Raw genomic sequence first — 20,439 nt, 5'->3', positions numbered from 1 at the left:
CCTTGTATGTGGTGTCCCTCAAAGGTTGGCCAGCATAGTGGCTCAGTGGTTAGCACTGCTGTAGGACCCAGGTTGGATTCCAGCCTCGGGCGACTGTTTGTGTGGAGTTTGCACATTCTCCCCGTGTCTGCGTGGGTTTCCTCTGGTTTTTTCCCACAGTCCAAAGATGTGCAGGTTAGGTGAAATGGCCATGCTAAATTGCCTGTCGTGTTCGGTGCATCAATCAAGGGTAAATGTAGGGGAATGGGTCTGGGTGGGTTCATCTTCGGAGGGTTGGTGTTGATTTGTTGGGCCGAAGGGCCTGTTTCCACACTGTAGGGAATATAAGGATCTATCCTTGGTCCCTCCAGTTTCTCACCTACATACTGCCAGGAGGTGACATTGTCCAAAAGCACAGTGTGCGGTTTCACATGTACACTGACAATGCCCAGCTCTCCCTCCCCACCATCCCTCTCCATTACTCCACTGTTACTCAGTTAACAAACTGCTGACTACGCTCCCACTACTCGATTAGCTGCAATTTCCTCCAATGAAACACTGCAATAGTTGCTATTACAAATACCTTTCCCTTACTGCTGAGCCCCTCCCTCCCACTGGGAACTATCTGACGCAGAACCACACACTTCACAATATTGCTCTCATATCTGACCCCAAGGTGACCTTCTGATCAGACATCTACACAATTACAAACACCGGGAATTCCAATCTCTAAAACGTTGCTGGTCTCTCCCTCACCCCAGCTCCGTTGTTACTGAAACCCCTTACCCGTGTCGGTGTTACCCTAAACTTGACGAATCTGAAGCGGAACCCTTGATTCCGTGACTGACCCAGAATCTGCTAGCTTTCTGTGTTTCCTGCACAATTACCCCCAGGTCCCTTTGTGGTGCAGCTTTCTACAGTTTCCATCATTTAAATAGCACTCTGTTCTTTTATTATCTCCTCCAAAATGACCAACTTCCCATTTTCCCAACTTATACTCCATCTGGCAACATGTTGCCCTCTTCTCTTGTGCATCGCTCTCTCTTCACAATCCTCTTAGAACTTTACAGTTATGCCTTTTCTGACAGATTCCACCCACCCCCAATTCTTCTAAATGTTTACTGGGAGTCCTGGGCAGTGGGAAGCATGCACAGTTGCTATCTTTTTAGGGATACTCTATGGGATGACTGGGAGGAGCTTGCTGCCCGTTGGTCAGAATGGAGACAACTCGCCCATCAAGCTGCATGAGCCTTTCACACCCCATGTCTCATTGATGAGACACAGCGGCAGCACGGAAGGAAAGAAAAGGAAGCAAATCTTGCTCTCCCATCTCACTGACTCTTGGAACATTCTGCCCCATGTGTGAAAGATCTGCCCTGTTCAGTCACATGAAGTCCCAAGGTGGAAACTCATAGAAACCCACATAGATTTCCCCCTGAATTGATTGCTGGTCTTCACAAGGGATAATGTGTACAGTCATCCTGGCCCAGGAGGAGGGGATGGTGTGAGTTTCTAACCTGAACTGACAGTGACGGATTTTATAAACTTGTATTACAGGCAGATATTCAGATGGGAATCTCAGTAATTGTAACACCAAACTCTGACAGAATTACTCAATTCATCAGGACCTGGATATTCGCATTGTGTGTGAGTATTGTGTTCCAGCTCAATCCCATTTGCTGCATAGAAGTTCTTCTTTGAATCATGCCATTCTCTCAATAGATCTCCCCAAACCTTCAATGTGCCCTGTAATCCTTGTATAATAAGCTGATGGGTGTATGATTTATTATTATAACGGGTAACTTTTGTAAACCCCTCTGACACAGCTCCCAACAATTTCCTTTGCTACAAGGAGAACAATCTCGGTTTCCCCAAACCCCTGATTCCCCAGTGTCTGTTTGCTCTCTATAAGGCACACATCAGGATTGTGTTGGAACATTCTCCACTTGCCTGCATCAGTGCAGCCCCCAACAATATTAAAGAAAGTGAACATCCTCCAGAACAAAGCACTGTGCCTGAGTGGTGTCCCATCCACCACCTTCAGCATTATCTCTCTCCACCCCGCCCCCCCCACCCCGAGGCATATTGACGTCACTGTGTAAAAGGGAAAGTCAGCATTATCCTACCAGACCATAGGGCTGCTCTCTCATTAGGAAGAGATGGCTGGTGGTGGTTTAACCTGAAGGTTACCACAGCCCAGGCAAGGGGAGAGGTTGGCAAGGAGAATCCATCTGTTGTAGATTGATATTCTGTATGTATCAAAAACACCAATATCATACCAATGAATAATGTAAAAGAATATTCTGTGGGAGACACAGAATTTCTGATGGCATTTAAGACATATTTAGGTGCATGCTTGTGATACCAAGACAGATGATGCTAATGACTGTGTATTGGAAAATGGATTAGGATGGTTCGGTGATAGGTTTCTTTACTGGCACAGACTCAATGGACTACAGAGCCTTCTTTCTGTATTGTAAACCTCTAGACACTTAATATAGGGATACGACAGGCCACATTTGAAACCAGAAAAGGTGATATTAGAATAAAATACACATGATTGGTCAATGTGTTTGGGAGGAAAGTGAGAGGGAGAGATTAAGGAGGAATTCTGGAGCTTGGTGCAGGAATCTGAAAGTGAGAAATAAAAATGGGCTATCCTGAAGGCTGGAATCAAAGAAAGGCAGATGTAGCAGAGCTTTGAGAGACTTGAGGGAATTAGAGTTAGGGAGGGTTTTGAGGCTACAGAGAAATTATTAGTGATAAGGAAGAGTTGTGAGGCTGGGTGAGGTGACAGTGATAGGGAGAGTTGTGAAGAGGGAGGAATGTAGACATAGCAAGAATTAGAGCCGTAATGTTATATAGCACGGAAACAGACCCTGTGATCCAATCAATCCATGTCGACCATAATTTCAAACTGAGTTAATCTCACCTGCCTCCCTTGTTCCACATGCATCCAAACATTTCCTATTAGGTACCTGTCCAAATGACTTTCTCATAGAATCCCTATGGTGTGGGAACAGGCCATTTGCCCAACAAATCCACCAGACCCATTCCCCTATGTTTACCCCACACGAATGCACCCAACATACACATCTCTGAACAGTATTGGCAATTTAGCATGGCCAACTTAGTGGGAGGAAACACACATAGACACGGGGAGAATGTGCAAAGTCGCTGGAGGCTGGAATTGATCCCAAGTCCCTGGTGTTATAAGGCAGCAGTGCTAAGCATGCTTCCCCAGCAGTTGTAATTTTATTCACAGGTATCTCTCCTCTGGAAGTTAATTCAATACATTAACTGACTCGGTGTAAAAATTAATAAAAAATCTCTAATGTCTTTTTAAAGCCTTTTGTCCCCTCACCTGTAAAATTATGCAGCCCACTCTTGAATTGCACCCCCTCCTGGAAAGGGCACCTGCTGTTCACATTGATACATCTAATGATTTTATAAACCTCCAACAAGGTCACTCCTCAACCTCCTACATGCCACTGAAAAAAGACCCAACCTATCCAGCCTCTCCTTATAACTGAAACCATCCATTACCATCACCATCCTGGTAAATCTCTTCTGAACCCACTCCAATTTAATAATATCCTTCCTATAACAGCGCAACCAGAACTGGCACAGAATTCCAGAAGAGGCCTCATCAACATCCTGTACAGCCTGAGCACAATGTCCCAACTCCTGTACTCAAAGGTCTGAGCAATGAAGGTAAATGTGCTAAACACCTGCTTAACCATCCTGTCTACATGTGACACAAACTTTAAAGACCTGAACCCCTAGGTCACTTTGTTCTATATCACTTCTCAAGGCCTGACTTTTAATGAGTGTAAGTCCTGCCCTTGTTTGTTTTATAAAAATGTAATATCTTGCACTTATTCAGATTGAACTCCATCTGCCACTCTTCAGCCATTCACCCAATTGATAAAGATCTCTTTGGAATCGTACATAACCTTTGTTGCTGTCCACTTTAAGACCATTTATCGTGTCACCCACAAACTTACAAACCAAACTTTCCATATTCTCATCGAAATCATTCATATGAATGGCAAATAAGAGTGGACCCAGCACTGATCCCTGGGGAAGACCACTGGTCACAAGCCTTCAGTCTGAAAAACAACTCTCCACTATTACTCTCTCGCCTACTGTTTCAATGCTGACTGTCACTAATCATTCCATATCCTTCCAATTATATGTAATTCCTCTCCTTCAGAATCACCACAACTTACCCCTCACTGAAGTCAGACTCACAGGCCTGTTGATCCCAGGCTTCTCCTTATATCCCTGCACAAACAAAGGTACAACATTAGCCACTCACCAGTCATCAGACATTTCACCCGCCATTTTTGATTATACAATTATTTACACAAGGAGCATTTTCCTCCCACCCAAAGTGTTCCCCGCTATGACGTCAGTGTCTTTCCCTGTCTTATTAATGGAGAAAAAGTCAGGTTTTGCTCCTTCTCTGATAGGAGCATTTACAGATCAATAAAGAAAATGTTCTTGAACGGATTTAACAAATCCATCACCAACTAAATCTTTCACACTATAGTTGTCCAAGTCAATGTTCAAAAACTGTTACAACTTTATTATTCTGCCATATACCGGAGATCTCTCTGTACATTTTTCCTCACCGCCCCCAGCCTGATCCACACCACCCCTAGCCTGACCCTCAACCCTGCCCCAGCCTGTCCCTCAACCCCGTCCCCGCCCTGACGCTCACCGCCATCCACAAGCCACTCCCGGCCTGACCCTCAACACCGTCCACACACCGCCCCAGCCTGACCCTTTCCGCCATCCAACACCCAGCCGTTCCCTCAACGCCGCACACACACAGGCCGCGACCCGGCCCACACACCACCACAGGGCTGACCACCGCTACAGTCCAATGCCGCACACACACGGGCCCTGGCCTGACCCTCAGTGCTGCCCACACACTACCCCAGGGCTGACCACCACCACAGTCCAATGCCGCCCCCAGCCTGACCCACACCACAGTCCAACACCATCCCCAGACTGACCCTGACCTCTGTCCAACACTGCCCCCAGCCTGATACTCACCGCCGTCCACCCACACCCCCAGCCTGTCCCTCACCACCACCCACACAATGCTCCAGCCTGACCATCACTGCCCTCAACCTGTCCCTCAACAGCACCCACTCATCGCCCCAAGCTTGACAATCACCGCAGTCCACCCAACACGCCAAGGCTGACACTGACCGATGTCCAACGCTGCCCCCAGCCTGACCATCATCACCGTCCACCCACCACCCCGATCTGACCCTCACCACCTTCCAACGCCCCACACCCAGCCTGTCCCTCAATGCAGCCCACACGCCGCCCCAGCCTGACCCTCACTGCCGTCCAAACACCGCCCCAGCCTGACCCTGACCACCACCCAACACCACCCCAGCCTCACCCTCACTGCCGTCCAAACACCACCCCCAGACTGACCCTCATCGCTGTCCACACACCACCCCCAGACTGTCACTCAATGCCGCCCACACACCGCCCCTGGCCTGACAACCAGCACCATCCAACCTCACCTCCAGCCTGACCCGCACCGCTGTCCACACACTGCCACCAGCCTGACCCTCACCGCGGTCCTCACACCGCACCCAGCCGGCCCCACACCGCAGTCCAACACCGACCCCAGACTGACCCTTGCCTCCGTGCAACACCGCCCCAATACCGACCCTCACCGTCATACACGCACCGCCCCTGGCTTGACTCACTCCGCCATCTAGGCTCCACCCCTGGCCTGACCCTCACTGCCAAACAACACCGCCCCCAGCCTGACCTTCACCACAGCCCACACACCACCCCCAACCTGTCCCTCAATGCCGTCCATGCACTGGCCCCAGCCTGACCCTCACTGCCGTCCAACGCCGTCCCCAGCCTGACCCGCACCACCGTCCAATACCGCACCCAGCCTGAACATCGCTGCTGTCCACACACTGCCTCCAGCCTGACCATCACCGCTGTCCACATACCACCCCCAGACAGACCCTCACCTCTATCCAATGCCACCCCCAGCCTGACACTCACCGCCCTCGGCCTGACCCTCACCACCATCCACACACCTCCCCCAGCCTGACCCTCACCGCTGCCACCACAATGCCCCCAGCCTGCCCCTCAACACTGACACACCACCATAAGACTGACACTCATCGCCATCCACACACCGCCCAAAGCCTGAACATCACTGCCGTCTACACACCACACCCAGACTGACCGTCACCTCCTTTCAAGTCCACCCCGGCTTGTCCCTCACCATCGTCCACACACTACCCCAGCCTGACCCATACTGAAGTCCACATGCCTCCCCCCAGACTGACTCTCACCGCCATCCTCGCACTGTTCTGGCATGACCCTCACTGCTGCACACGCACCACCCCCGGCCTGACCCACACCATGGTCCAACACTGTCACCAGACTGACAACCACCTCCGTCCAACACCGCCCCCGGCCTGACACTCGCCACCGTCCAACGCTGCCCGCAGCCTGACCCTCACCACTGCCCACACACTGCCACCAGCCTGATCCTCACTGCCATCCATGCACTGTCCCTGGCATGACCATCACCACCAGCCAACGCCACTCCAGGCCTGATCCTCACTGCCGCCCACACACCACAACCATCCTGACCCTCACTGCTGCCCACACACTGCCCCCGGCCTGACATTCACCAATGTCCACGCACCGCCCCTGGACTGACAAACACTGCAGTCCAACACTGTCCCCAGACTGACCCTCACCTCCGTCCATTACTGCTCCTGGCCTGACCCTCAACGCCACCCACACACTGCTGCCAGCCTGACCCTCAACACCATCCAAGCACCGCCACCAGCCTGACCCTCACCACCGTCCACACTCTGCCCCCAGCCTGACCCTCACTGCCACCCACACTCCGCCTTCAGCCTGACCCTCACCGCCGCCCACAAACTGCATCCAGCCTGACCGTCACCGCTGTTCAACATTGCCCCCAGCCTGACCCTCACCACCATCCACGCACCGCCGCCAGCCTGACCCTCACCGCAGCCCATACACCGCTCCCGGCCTGACCCTCACCGTGGTCCAACACCATCACCAGACTGACACACACCTACCTCCAACACCGCCCTCAGCCTGACCCTCATAGCCATCCAACGCCGCTCCCAGCCTGACCCTCACCACCGTCCAATGGCGCCCCAAGCCTGACCCTCACCGCCACCAACATACCGCCCCCAACCTGTCCCTCAACACCGTCCATGCACTGGCCCCAGACAGACCTTCACTGCCGTCCAATGCCGCTCCCAGCCTGACTCTCTCTGCCACCCAAACACTGCCCTCAGCCTGTCCCTCAATTCTGCCTAAACCCCGCTGCCAGCCTGACCCATACCACCTTCCAACGTCCTCCACAGCCTGACCCTCACCGCTGTCCACACACTGCCCCCAGCCTGACACGCACTGCACTCCAAATCGTCCCCAGACTGATCCTCTCCTCCGTCCAAAAGTGCCCCCAGTCTGACACTCGCCCCCATCCACACACTGCCCAAAGACTAACACTCACCACCATGCACCCTCCACCACTAGCCTGACTCTCACCACCATCACACAACGCCCACAGCCTGACACTCACCACCGACGAAAACCATCCCCAGCCTGTCCCTCAACGCCGACCAATGCTGTCCTCAGCCTGACCCTCACATCATTCCACACACCATCCCCTGCATGATGCACCCCAAGCCTGACTAACCCCGCCGTCCACACACTGCCCCAAGCCTGACTATCCCTGCCGTCCACACTCCGCCCCATGCCTGACCCTCATCGCCATCCACATACCATCCCCAGATTGACCCTCACCTCCGTCCATCACCACCCGCAGCCAGACCTTCACCACCGTCCACACAGAGCCCCCAGCCTGACACTCACGGCCGACCAACGCTGCCCCCATCCTGACCATCACCGCCATCCACTCACCGCCCCCCGCCTGACCCTCACCACTGCTCACACACTGCCCCAAGCCTGTCCCTCAATGCCGTCCAACCCTTCGCCAGCCTGACCCATACCACCTGCCAACGTTGCCCACAGACTGACCCTCACAGCCATCCACACACCACTCCCAGACTGACCCGCACAGCTGTCCAACATCATCCCCAGACTGACACTCACCTCTGCCCACACACCGGCCCCAGCCAGACCCTCACCGCCATCCACACACTGCCCTCAGCCTGACACACACCACCGTCCACACACCACCCCAAGTTGGTCCCTCAACGCAGCAGACACACCGCCCCAGCCTGACCCTCACTGGCAACCAACGCTTCCCCCAGCATGGCCTGCACTGCCGTCCACACACCGCCCCCGCCTGACCATCACCTCTGCCCACACACTGCCCCCCGCCTGACCATCACCACTGTCAACACACCACCCCATGCCTGACCCTCACTGCGATACACACACACCGCCCCCATCCTGACCCTCACCTCCACCCACACATCACCCTCAGCCTGACACTCACAGCTATCCATCCAGCACACCCAGCCTGACCCTCACCGACTTTCCACACTGCTCCCAGCCTGACACTTACCGCTTTCCAACACCTCCACCAGCCTGACCCTCACCACCGTCCAATCCTGCACCCAGCCTGAACATCGCTGCTGTCCACACACCGCCCCCAGTCTGACCACTGCCACTGTCTACAAACCGCCTCCTGCCTGACCCACACCGCTGTCCAACCCTGCCACCAGACTGACCCTCACATCTGTCTAACACCACTGCCAGCCTGACATTCACTGCCAACCACACACTGCCCCAAGCCTGACCCTCACCGCCTTCCAAAACCGCCCTTAGCCTGACACACACCACCGTCCACACACCACCCCAAGTTGGTCCCTCAATGCAGCCCACACACCACCCCCAGCCTTACCCTCACCACCCACCAATGCTTCCCCCAGCATGGCCCGCACTGCCATACGCACACCGCCCCCTCCTGATCCACACCGCTGCCCGTACACCGCCCCCCGCCTGACCATCACCGATGCCCACACACCGACCCCGCCTGACCATCACCGCTATCCATACACCGCACCCAGCCTGACCCTCACTGCTACCCACACACCGCACCCAGCCTGACTCTCACTGCTACCCACACACCGCACCCAGCCTGAACCTCACTGACATCCAACACTGCCCCAGCCTGACCCTCACCACCGTCCACACAACGCCCCCAGCCTGACCCTCACCGCTACCCACACACCACCCTCAAGCCTAACCCTCACCGCCGTCCAAAGCCACTCCCAGCCTGACACTCACAGCTATCCATCCAGCACACCCAGCCTGACCCTCACCGCCATTCCAACACCTCCCCCAGCCTGACCCTCACCACCGTCCAACCCCGCACCCAGCCTTAATCTCGCTGCTGTCCACACACCGCTCCCGCCTGACCATCACCGCTGTCCATACACCACACCATTCCTGACCCCCGCTGCCATACACACACACCGCACCCAGCCTGACCCTCACTGCTATCCACACACCGCACCCAGCCTGACCCTCACTGCTACCCACACACACCACCTAGCCTGACCCTCACTGCTACCCACACACACCACCCAGCCTGACCCTCACTGACATCCAACACTGCCGCAGCCTGACCATCACTGCCGTACAATGCTGTCCCCAGCCTGACACTCACCACCGTCCAATGCCGCCCTGAGCCTGACGCTCTCCACCGTCCACACACGGTCCCCAGGCTCACCCTCACCACTGCCCACACACCGCCCCAGCCTGACCACCGCCCAACGCCACCCCCAACCTGACACTCACCGCTATCCAACATTGCCCACAGATGGACCCTCACCGCTGTCCACGCTGCCGTCTACACAGTGCCCCCAGCCTGACCCTCACCGCTACCCACACACTGCCCCCAAGCCTGACTATTACCGCCATCCACACACTGCCGCATGCCTAACCCTCACCGCCATCCAAAGCCACCCCCAGCCTGACCATCATCTCCACCCACACCCAATGCCCAGCTGTCACTCAACGCTGTCCACACGCCGCCCCCAGCCTGACCCTCACCGCCTTCCAAAACTGCCCCCAGCCTGACACTCACCGCCGACCAACGCTGTCCCCAGCCTGACCCTCACCGCAGTCCACACACCGCCCCCTGCATGTCGCGCACCACTGCCCACACACCGCCCCAAGCCTGACTATAACCACAATCCACACTCCACCCCATGTCTGACCCTCACCGCCATCCACACACCGTCCCCAGATTGACCCTCACCTCTGTCCATCACCGTCCGCAGCCAGACCCTCACTACTGCCGATGTGCTGCTCCTGGCCTGACCTCACTGCCGTCCATACATCATCCCGAGCCTGACCCTCACCACCGTCCACACAGAGCCCCCAGCCTGACACTAACTGCCAACCAATGCCGCCCCCAGCCTGACCATCACAGACGTCCACTCACCACCCCCCGCCTGACCCTCACCACCGCTCACACACTGCCCCAAGCCTGTCCCTCAATGCTGCCCAACCCTTCGCCAGCCTGACCCATACCACCTGCCAACATTGCCCACAGCCTGACCCTCACCGCCATCCACACACCACCCGAAGCCTGACCCGCACAGCTGTCCACCATCATCCCCAGACTGACCCTCACCTCCGTCCAACACCGCCCCCAGCCTGACACTCACCACCATCCACACGCCACCCCAAGGGTGATCTTCACCGCTGTCCACCCACCACCACCAGCCTGACACTCACCGCTGACCAATGCTGTCCCCAGCCTGACCCTCACCGCATTCCACACACCGCCCCCTGCATGATGTGCCCCAAGCCTGACCATCACTGTCAACTTTCTTCCTGTCCCCTCTCTGGCCCCTCATCTCTGCCCCCCATCTGTCCCCATTTCTCTGCCCCCCATCTGTCCCCCTTGCTCTGCCACCCTCTCACTGTGTCCCCCCCTCTCTGCCCCCTCCAAATCTGTCCCCCGTCTCTCTGCCCTCCTCCCCTCTTTCTGTCCCCCTCCCTCTGCCCTCCTCCCTCTGTCCCCATATCTCTCTGTACCCCCGTCTCTGTCCTCCCTCTCTCTATCCCGCTCACTGTGTACCCCCAGTCTCTCTCCCCCTCTTTCTCTCTCCGCGCTCTCGACCCCTCTCTCTATTCTCTGGCCCCAACCTCTGTCCCCAAACTCTGTCCCCACCTCTCTTTGACCCCCGCACTCTCAGACCCCACACTCTGTCCCCCATCTCTCTCTGTCCAGCTATTGCTCTGTCCCCCTCCTCCATCACACTCTCTCGGCCACCCTCTCTCCGTACCCCACCCCCGTCTCTCCACCCCCCCAATCTGGCCCTCTCTCTATTCCCCCATCTCTGTCCTGCTCCTCTCTGCATCACACTCTCTCTGCCTCCCTCTCTTGTTCCCCACCCTTCTGTCCCCCTACCTCTCTGTCTGTCCCCCCTCCAAATCTGTCACCCATCTCTCGCCGGCTGTCCCCCTCTCAATGCCCCCTCCAAAGCTGTCCCCCGCCTCTCTCGCCCTCTCTCCCCCTCCCCCCATCTTTCTGTCACACTCTCTCTGTCCCCGCTCGCTGTGTACCCCCTCTCTCTCTGTCGCCCTCATTCTGTCCCCCCTCTCTCTGTTCTTCCCTCCCCCCCCACCATGTGACTCTCTCTCTCTCTCTCTGTACCCCCGCTCTCTTATTAGATTACTTACAGTGTGGACACAGGCCCTTTGGCCCAACAAGTCCACACCGACCTGCTGAAGCGTAACCTACCCATTCCCCTACACTACGGGCAATTTAGCATGGCCAATTCACCTAACCGGCACAACTTTGGACTGTGGGAGGAAACCGAAGCACCCAGAGGAAACCCACGCAGACACGGGGAGAACGTGCAAACTCCACACAGTCAGTCGTGTGAGTCAGGAATTGAACCCGGGTCTCTGGCGCTGTGAGGCAGTAGTGCTAACCACTGTGCCACCGTGCCTCCCTCTGTACCCCCCCTCTCTCTGTTTCCCCCTCTCTCTGTTTCCCCCTCTCTCTGTCACTCTCTCTCTCTGTCACTCTCTCTCTGTCCTCCCTCTCTCTGTCACTATCTCTCTGTCCCCCTCTCTCTGTCTCCCTCTCTCGGTCACTGTCTCTCTGTCCCCCTCTGTCTGCCCCCATTTCTCTGTCTGTGCGCTCTCTGTCACTATGTCTCTGTCCACCCTCTCTCTGTCCCCCTTCTCTCGGTCACTCTCTCTGTTCCCCTCTCTCTGTTACTCTCTCTCTGTCCCCCTTCTCTCTGCCCCCCTTCTCTCTGTCCCCCACTCTTTGTCCACCTCTCTCTGTCCCCCCACTCTCTCTACCCCACTCTCTGTCCCCCTCTCTTTGACGCCCCATCCCCCCTCTCTGTCCCCCCCTCTCTGTCCCCCCCTCTCTGTCCCCTCCCTCTCTGTCCCCCCCCTCTCTGTCCCCCCCTCTCTGTCCCCCTCCTTCTCTGTCCCCCCCCTTCTCTATCCCCCCCTTCTCTGCCCCCCCCTGTCCCCCCCTCTCTGTCCCCCCCCTCTCTGTTCACCCTCCCTCTCTGTCCCCCCCCTCTCTGTCCCCCCCCTCTGTCCCCCCCACCTCTGTCACCCCCTCTCTGTCCCCCCCCCTCTGTCCCCCCCCTCTCTGTCCCCCCCCTCTCTGTTCCCCCCCCTCTCTGCCCCCCACCTCTCTGTCCCCCCCCTCTCTGTCCCCCCCCTCTCTGTCCCCCCCTCTCTGCCCCCCCCTCTGTACCCCCTCTCTGTCCCCCCCTCTCTGTCCCCCCTCTCTCTGTCCCCCCTCTCTCTGTCCCCCTTCTCTCTGTCCCCCTTCTCTCTGTCCCCTTCTCTCTGTCCCTCTCTCTCTGTCCTCCCGTCTCTCTGTCCCCCTCTCTCTGTCCCCCTCTCTCTGTCCCCCTCTCTCTGTACCTCTCTCTCGCTGTCCCCCTCTCTCTGTCCCCCCACGCTCTCTGCCCTGCTCTCTGTCCACCTCTCTCTGTACCAACTCTCTCTGTCCCCCCTCTGTCTGTCCCCTCTCTCTGTCCCCCCTTCTCTGTCCCCACTCTCTCTGTTTCCCTCTGTACGTCACACTCTGCCCCCTCTCTCTTCCCAATCTCTGTCCTCCTCTCTGCGCCCCCACTCTCTCTGTCGCCCTCTCTACGTCACACACTCTCTGTCCCTCCTCTCTCTGTCGGTACATCTCTGTCCCTCTCTCTGTGTTCCCCCTCCCTCTGTTGCCCTCTCTCTGTCCCCTTCTCACTGCCCCACTCTGTGTGTGTCCCCTCTCTCTGAACCCCTCTCTCTGCCCCCCTCTCTCTGTCACCTCTCTCTCTGTCCCCCTCTCTACGTCACACTCTCTCTGTCCCCCCACTCTCTGTCCCTACATCTCTGTGTCGCCCTCTCTGTGTCGCCCTCTCTGTGTCGCCCTCTCTGTGTCGCCCTCTCTCTGTCCCCCTCTCTCTGTACCTCTCTCTCACTGTCCCCCTCTCTCTGTCCCCCCACGCTCTCTGCCCCGCTCTCTGTCCCCCCTCTCTCTGTCCCCCCTCTCTCTGTCCCCCCTATTTCTGCCCCTCTCTCGGTCCCCCTCTCTCGGTCCCCCTCTCTCTTTTACCCCCTCTCTTTGTACTCCCTCCCCGTCCTCCTCTGTCTGTCCCCCTCTGCCTGTCCCCCTCTCTCTGTCCCCTCCCTCTGTCCTCTTCTCTCTCTGTATCCCCTTCCTCTGTCACCCTCTCTCTGTCCCCCATCTTTCTGTCACACTCTCTCTCTGCCCCCTCTCTCTGTCACCCACTGTCTACCCCCCTCTCTCTGTCAACCCTCTCTCTGTCACTCTCCCCTGTCCCCCCCTCTCTCTGTCCCCCTCTCTGTCCCCCCCCGTCCCCCTCTCCCTGTATCCCCCCTCTCTGTCTCCATCTCTCTGTCCCTCTCTCTCTGCTCCCCCCGTCCCCTCTCCCTGTATCCCCCCTCTGTCCCCCTCTCTCTGTCCCCCTCTCTCTGTCCCCCTCTCTCTGTTCCCCCTCTCTCTGTCCCCCCTCTCTCTGTCCCCCCTCTCTCTGTTCCTACATCTCTGTCCCCCTCTCTCTGTTGCCCTCTCTCTCTGTCGCCCTCTCTCTGTCCCCCTGTCTGTGTCCCCCTGTCTCTGTCCATCTCCCTCTCTGAGTCCCCCTCTCTCTGACCCCCTCTCTCTGACCCTCTCTCTCTGTCCCCCCTCTCTCTGTCCCCCCTCTCTCTGTTCCTACATCTCTGTCCCCCTCTCTCTGTCCCCCTGTCTCTGTCCCCCTCTTTGCATCTCCCTCTCTGAGACCCCCTCTCTCTGACCCCCTCTCTCTGACCCCCCTCTCTCTGTCCCTCCTCTCTCTGTCCCCCCTCTCTCTGTCCCCCCTCTCGCTCTCCCCCTCTCGCTCTCCCTCTCTCTCTCTCCCCCCTCTCTGCGTCCCCCTCTCTGCGTCCCCCTCTCTTTGTTCCCCCCTGTCCCTATTTCTCTGTCCCTTCCTCTCTCTGTCCTCCTCTCTCTGTCCCCCTCTTTGCATCTCCCTCTCTGTGTCCCCCTCTCTCTGTTCCCCCTCTCTCTGCCCCCCCCCCTCTCTGTCCCTATTCCTCTGTCTCTCCCTCTCTCTGTTCCCCCTCTCTCTGTCCCCCCCTATTTCTGCCCCTCTCTCGGTCCCCCTCTCTCTGTCCCCGTCTCTCTCTCGCCCCCTCTCTCTCTATCCCCTCCCGTCCCCCTCTGTCTGTTCCCCTCTGTCTGACCCCTCTCTCTGCCCCCTCCCTCTGTCCTCCTCTCTCTCTGACTGTCCTTCCTCTGTCGCCCTCTCTCTGCCCCCCATCTTTCTGTCACACTCTTTCTGTCCCCCCTCTCTCTGTCAACCCTCTCTCTGTCCCCCTCTCTCTGTCCCCCTCTCTCTGTCCCCCTCTCTGTCTGCACCCCCCGTCCCCTCTCCCTGAAACCCCCTCTCTCTGTCGCCCTCTCTCTATCCTCCTCTCTCTGTCCATCTCTCTATGTCACACTCTCTCTGTCCCCCCTCTCTCTGTTCCTACATCTCTGTCCCGTTCGCTGTGTCGCCCTCTCTCTGTTGCCCTCTCTCTGTCGCCCTCACTCTGTCGCAGTCTCTCTTTCGCCCTCTCTCTGTCCCCTCCTCTCTCTCGCCCTGCCCTCTCTGTCACAACCTCCTCTCTCTCTTCCTCCCCTCTTTCTCCCTCCCCTCACTCTCCCTCCCCTCTCTCTCCATCCTCCCCCTCTCTCACCCTGCCCACGCTCTCACCCTGCCCTCCCTTTCACCCCCTCCTCTCTCTCTTAATCTCCTCTTTCTCGCCATCCCCTCTCTCCCTACCCCTCTCTCTCCCTCCTCTCTCTCCCTCCCACATTTCCCCTCCCCGCTCTCCCCTCCCCATCTCTCACCCTCACACCTCTCTCTCCATCCTCCCTCTCGCCCTGCTCTCTCTCTCACTGCCTCCTCTCTTCATCCCTACTCTCTCGCCCTGCCCTCTCTCGCCTTCCCCTCTCCCTCTTGCCATCCCCTCTCTTGTCCTTCCTTCTCTCTCCCTTCCCTCTCTCGCCTTTCCCTGTCTCACCTTCCCTGCTCCTGTCCTCCCCTCTCTCTCCCTCACTTCTGTCGCCCTCCCCCTCTCGCACTCCACTCTCTCACCCTACCTCTCTCCCGCCCTCACGCCCTCCCCCTCTCTCGCCCTCCCCCTCTCTCGCCCTCCCCCTCTCTCGCCGTCCCCTCTCTCACTCTCCACTCTCTCGCCCTCCCCTCTCTATACCTCCCAATTCTCGCCCTCCACTCTTTCTCGCCTTCCCCTCTCTCTCTCTCCCACCCCTCCCTCACCCTCCCCTTCTCTCCCACTCCCCTCTCTCCACTCTGCTCTCTCTTACTCCAATCTTTCTCCCCCCTCTCACCCTCCCCCTCTCTCACCCTCCCCCTCTCTCGCCCTCCCCCTCTCTCGCCCTCCCCCCTCTCGCCCTCCCCCTCTCTCGCCCTCCCCTCTCTCGCCCTCCCCTCTCTCGCCCTCCCCCTCTCTCGCCCACCCCCTCTCTCGCCCTCCCCTCTCTCGCCCTCCCCTCTCTCGCCCCCCACTCTCTCGCCCTCCCCTCTCCAGCCCTCCACACTCTGGCGTCCTCTCTCTCTCTTGCTATCCCCTCTCTCGCCTTCCTCCATATCTCGCCCTCCCTTCTCTCACCCTCCTGTCTCTCTCAACCTCCCCTCTTGCTAGCCCTTCCCTCTCTCCCTCCCCTCTGCCACCCTGCCCTCTCCACCCCCCATCTCTCTCCCTCCCCCATCTTGCCCTCCCCTCTCTCTCGTCCACCCCTCTCTCTTACCCTCCCCTCTCTCTCACCCCCTCCTCTCTCTCTTCATATCCTCTCTCTCACCCTGCCCTCTCTCCCCTTCCCCTCTCTCTCGCCATCCTCTCTCTCGCCCTCCCCTCTCCTTCTTGCCATCCCCTCTCTCGCCCTTTCTTCTCTCTCCCTTCCCTGTCTCACCTTCCCTGCTCCTGTCCTCCCCCTCTCTCGCCCTCCCCCTCTCTCCCCCTCCCTCTCTCCCCTCCCATCTCGCTTCCTCCACTCTGTCTCCCTCCCCTCTCTCTCGCCCAACACCTCTCCTGCCCTCACACCTCTCCGCCCTCTCACCCTCCCCCTCTCTCACCTTCCCCCTCTCTCGCCCTCCACTCTCTCGCCCTCCCCTCTCTATCCCTCCCCTCTCTCGCCCTCCTCTCTCTCACCCTCCACGCTCTTTCTCCCTCCCCTCTCTCGCCCTCCACTCTCTCGCCCTCCCCTCTCTATCCCTCCCCTCTCTCGCCCTCCCCTCTCTATCCCTCCCCTCTCTCGCCCTCCTCTCTCTCACCCTCCACGCTCTTTCTCCCTCCCCTCTCTCGCCCTCCACTCTCTCGCCCTCCCCTCTCTATCCCTCCCCTCTCTCGCCCTCCCCTCTCTCGCCCTCCACGCTCTTTCTCCCTCCCCTCTCTCGCCCTCCACTCTCTCGCCCTCCCCTCTCTATCCCTCCCCTCTCTCTCGCCCTCCCCTCTCTATCCCTCCCCACTCTCGCCCCCTCCGCTCTCTCGCCATCCCCTCTCTCGCCCTCCCTGCTCCTACCCTCCCCTCTCTATCCCCTCTCTAGCCCTACCCCTCTCCCACCCTCACACCTCTCTCCCTCTCTCGCCCTCCCCTCTTTCTCCCTCCTCTCTCTCACCCTCCCAACACTCTCGCCCTTCCCTCTCTCTCACCATCTCCTCTTTCGTTTCCTCCCCTCTCTCTCTCCCCCCTCTCTCTCGCTCTCCTCTATGTTTTTCTTGACCACTCTTTCCCTCTCTCTCTCAACCCTTTTCTCCCTCCCTCGCCTCCTCTCGCTGTTTGTCTCCCTCTCTCTTTCTCTGTCTCGTCCTCTTTTGCCCCCTCGTACTCACACTCGCTCTCATCCCCTCACTCTCTCTCTCTCCCCACACTCTCTCTCTCGACCACCCTCTCACATACTCTTCTCTCCTTCTTCCCCTTCCTCTCTCTCATTATCATCTCTCTTGCCCTTGCTCTCTCTCGTCCCCTCTCTCACTCTCTCTTCTCTCTCTCTCTCTTGCCCCCTATCCCTCTCGTCCCTCTCTCTTTTCCCGCCTCTATCTCTATCTCTGCCCTCTCTTTTTCTCTCTCTGTCTCTCCTCCCTGATCTCTGTTGCCCTCTTTCCTCGCTCCTCTCTCTCTCTAAGTCTTGCCCCCTTTCTCCCTCTTGCTGTCTCTCTCTCTCCTCTCTCTCTCTGTCTCTTTCTCTCTCTTGCCCCCTCCCTCGCTTCTCTCTCAGTTTCACGCTTTCTCTTGCCCCTCTTATTATCTCCTCTGGTCTCTCTCTCTCTCTCTCCCTCACCCACCCTCTCTGTCTTGCCCCCTTCTCTCGACCCGCTCCTTCACTCTCTCCCTGTTCTCTCACTCTCGATCCCCTTCCCTCAGTGTCTGTCTCTCCCCACCTCCCTCCGTTTCTCTTTGACTGAATCTCTCTCCCCGCTGTCCCTCCCTCCCTCCCTCTCTGATACACTCTGTCTCCCTGGTCCTTCCCTCTCCTTCTGAACTAGAGATTGGGGCTGGTTTGGGGGTGAGACTGCCTGTGTGTGTTGGGGGGAGGTGTGTTGGGGTGACATGTAGGAGGAAGGGAAAATGGGGTAGAGACGGAATTGCAGGTGGGAGACCGAGATGGCAGGAGAGAGATAGAGTGAGGGGGAGGGAGAGAGGGAAGAATGGATGCAGGTGGAGAAACCGGGGTTGGGTGTGTGTGCGAGAGAGAGGGGGACAAGGGAGAGTGAAGGGGAGAGGTGGTGGAAGAGACAGAGGGAGAGAAATGAGGAGAAAGAGTGGGAGTGAGAAATGAGGAGAGGAAATGGGGAGTCCAGGGGACGACAGAGGGAGTTAAACCCAGCTCCTGAGCTCAGGGCGCGGTGCCCTCCCCTTCCCTGAGGACCAGGACTTGGGGCTGAGTCTGTCTCTCTCCAGCTCAGCTTCTCCAACACAAAGACACACAACAACATCGGTCACTCTGCTCCTCGGCACGCTTTAATCAACATTTTTATTGTTTACAAATGGAAGTGATGGATACAGTCAGTGGGATGGTGCCTTTTCTCACTGGCCCCTGAGTTGTGAGAAACATTGAAATGTTTCCCTGTAATTCCCCTGTGGGATAAGGATGGACAAACCAGTGCTACCCTCAGTCTGTTACCATAGCGACAGGCTGCTCCATCGCTGAAACACTGAACTGAAATGAGAAAATCCCGGATGGGTTGATTAATGAGGGAATTTGATAGATGGATGGATTTGGGTGAAGGGATATTTCAGCACATTCTTCAGCTGCTGCCTGAACTTAGTCTGGGTCACGGCATAAATCGCGGTGTTTGTGCAGCAACTGAGGAGCTGCAGCATGAAGCCCAATTCCCGCACAAAGTCATGGAGATACACAGACCGATACCCAATATTATACATCCGGAACCATATAGAATACAGCATTAACGTTGACCATAACAGGATGAAATTGGCCGAGATCACAAACAGTAAAATGATGGATTTTTTTCGGTTTCTCATTTCAGTGTCAGACTGAGCGTCCCCATTGGTGTGAGCGCGGAGTGTCCTGCGGGCTCTGCTGGTCACTAAAATGTGTCTGACGGTGAGAACATTGAGCAGCAGAATCAGGAGAAATGGGACACACGGGGTTAGAATGTGGTGGAAGAATGCGATTGTGGCCCAAACAATGGAGTATTGAACAGCGCCTGTTATCTCACAAAACCAGGGGACGTTCCCCAGCCAATACCGAGCCTCAAGCATAAAATACCAGAAAATGTTCTTTAAACAGCTCAGCACAGTCACTGCTCCCAGAACCACAGCCATCGTTTTCTCACTGCAATATTTACTTTTCAGCTTCTGGCAACAAATAGCCACAAACCGATCAAAGGTGAAAGTGACGGTGAACCAGACAGAGCAGTCAGTGGCTGCATAAAGCAGGACAGCGTGGATATTACACACGGGGATGGAGTCCTTCAGGAAATAAAACTGTTCATCATAAACAATGGGAATGTGTCTCAGGATCAGGTCGAGGATAATGACCAGGAGATCCGCCGCTGCCATGGCCCCCAGGTAACGTCTGACACATGGAGACAATCCACAATCTTTATAAAGCAGGACGTAGATGGTCACTACGTTAACTGTGAGGAAGGAAAACAAACCCATTATCCATCAGCCTGGAGGCAAAGGGACCCGTTTGATCGGGGACCCAGTGAGATTTTCAAATGTGTCCCTGCATTCAGGGATTTATTAAAATAATTGGAGCTGGAATAACAAATGGGAAGGTCGGAATTACTGACAAAAGTGTGACATAAACCACAAGAAACCCTTCCTCCCCAAAAACACAGAGACACATCCACAAGGACAGATGGTTTCTAGAACATTTCCACACACTCGATCACTCGAGAGCAGACACAGGTCACTCCTTCCCAGTTCCTAATACGGGGGGTGGAAACGTTACTATCCTGAAGGATTCTCTCCCAGTTTCCTGAAGACAAATGGAGTTTGGGAATTCCTGTATTTTGGTCTAATTTGTGGTCGATCCTGTGTCATGCAGAAATGTAAACGCAGGGAAAACGTATTCTCCCCTTTAACTGCCTGAGGGGCCTTCGGAACAGTGTCTCCTTCTCCCTGGAACGGGATCTCTTCCCTCGGGAACTTATCGTTTGTTCAATTCACTGACGTCTGGCCGTTCACAAACAATGTCAGGGTTAGAACGTTCCGGAGAATGGCAGTTATAGAATGTCGGGGACAGAACGTTCCGAGGAATGTCAGTTATAGAATGTCGGGGACAGAACGTTCCGGAGAATGTCAGTTATAGAATATCGGGGACAGAACATTCCGGGGAATGTCAGTTATAGAATGTTGGGGACAGAATGGTCCGGGGAATGTCAGTTATAGAATGTGGGGGATAGAACGTTCCGGGGAATGGCAGTTAT

At 56.8% G+C, this 20,439-nt stretch overlaps 1 long non-coding RNA gene across 1 annotated transcript in view; it reads left to right on the top strand.

Annotated features, from left to right (window-relative positions):
• LOC140465092 (uncharacterized) overlaps positions 1 to 19,465 on the top strand; it is a 959,861-nt gene extending 940,396 nt beyond the window's left edge. The window contains exon 3 of the long non-coding RNA XR_011955092.1: positions 19,358 to 19,465. This is a non-coding gene — a long non-coding RNA (uncharacterized lncRNA). The remainder of the gene's footprint in view (positions 1 to 19,357) is intronic.
• Positions 19,466 to 20,439: the final 974 nt, after the last annotated feature.

Source organism: Chiloscyllium punctatum, chromosome 41 (assembly GCF_047496795.1).
Source record: "Chiloscyllium punctatum isolate Juve2018m chromosome 41, sChiPun1.3, whole genome shotgun sequence".
Taxonomy (NCBI): Eukaryota; Metazoa; Chordata; class Chondrichthyes; order Orectolobiformes; family Hemiscylliidae; genus Chiloscyllium; species Chiloscyllium punctatum.
The sequence above is the reverse complement of the archived record's forward strand: the minus strand, read 5'-3'. Positions and strand labels throughout refer to the sequence as shown.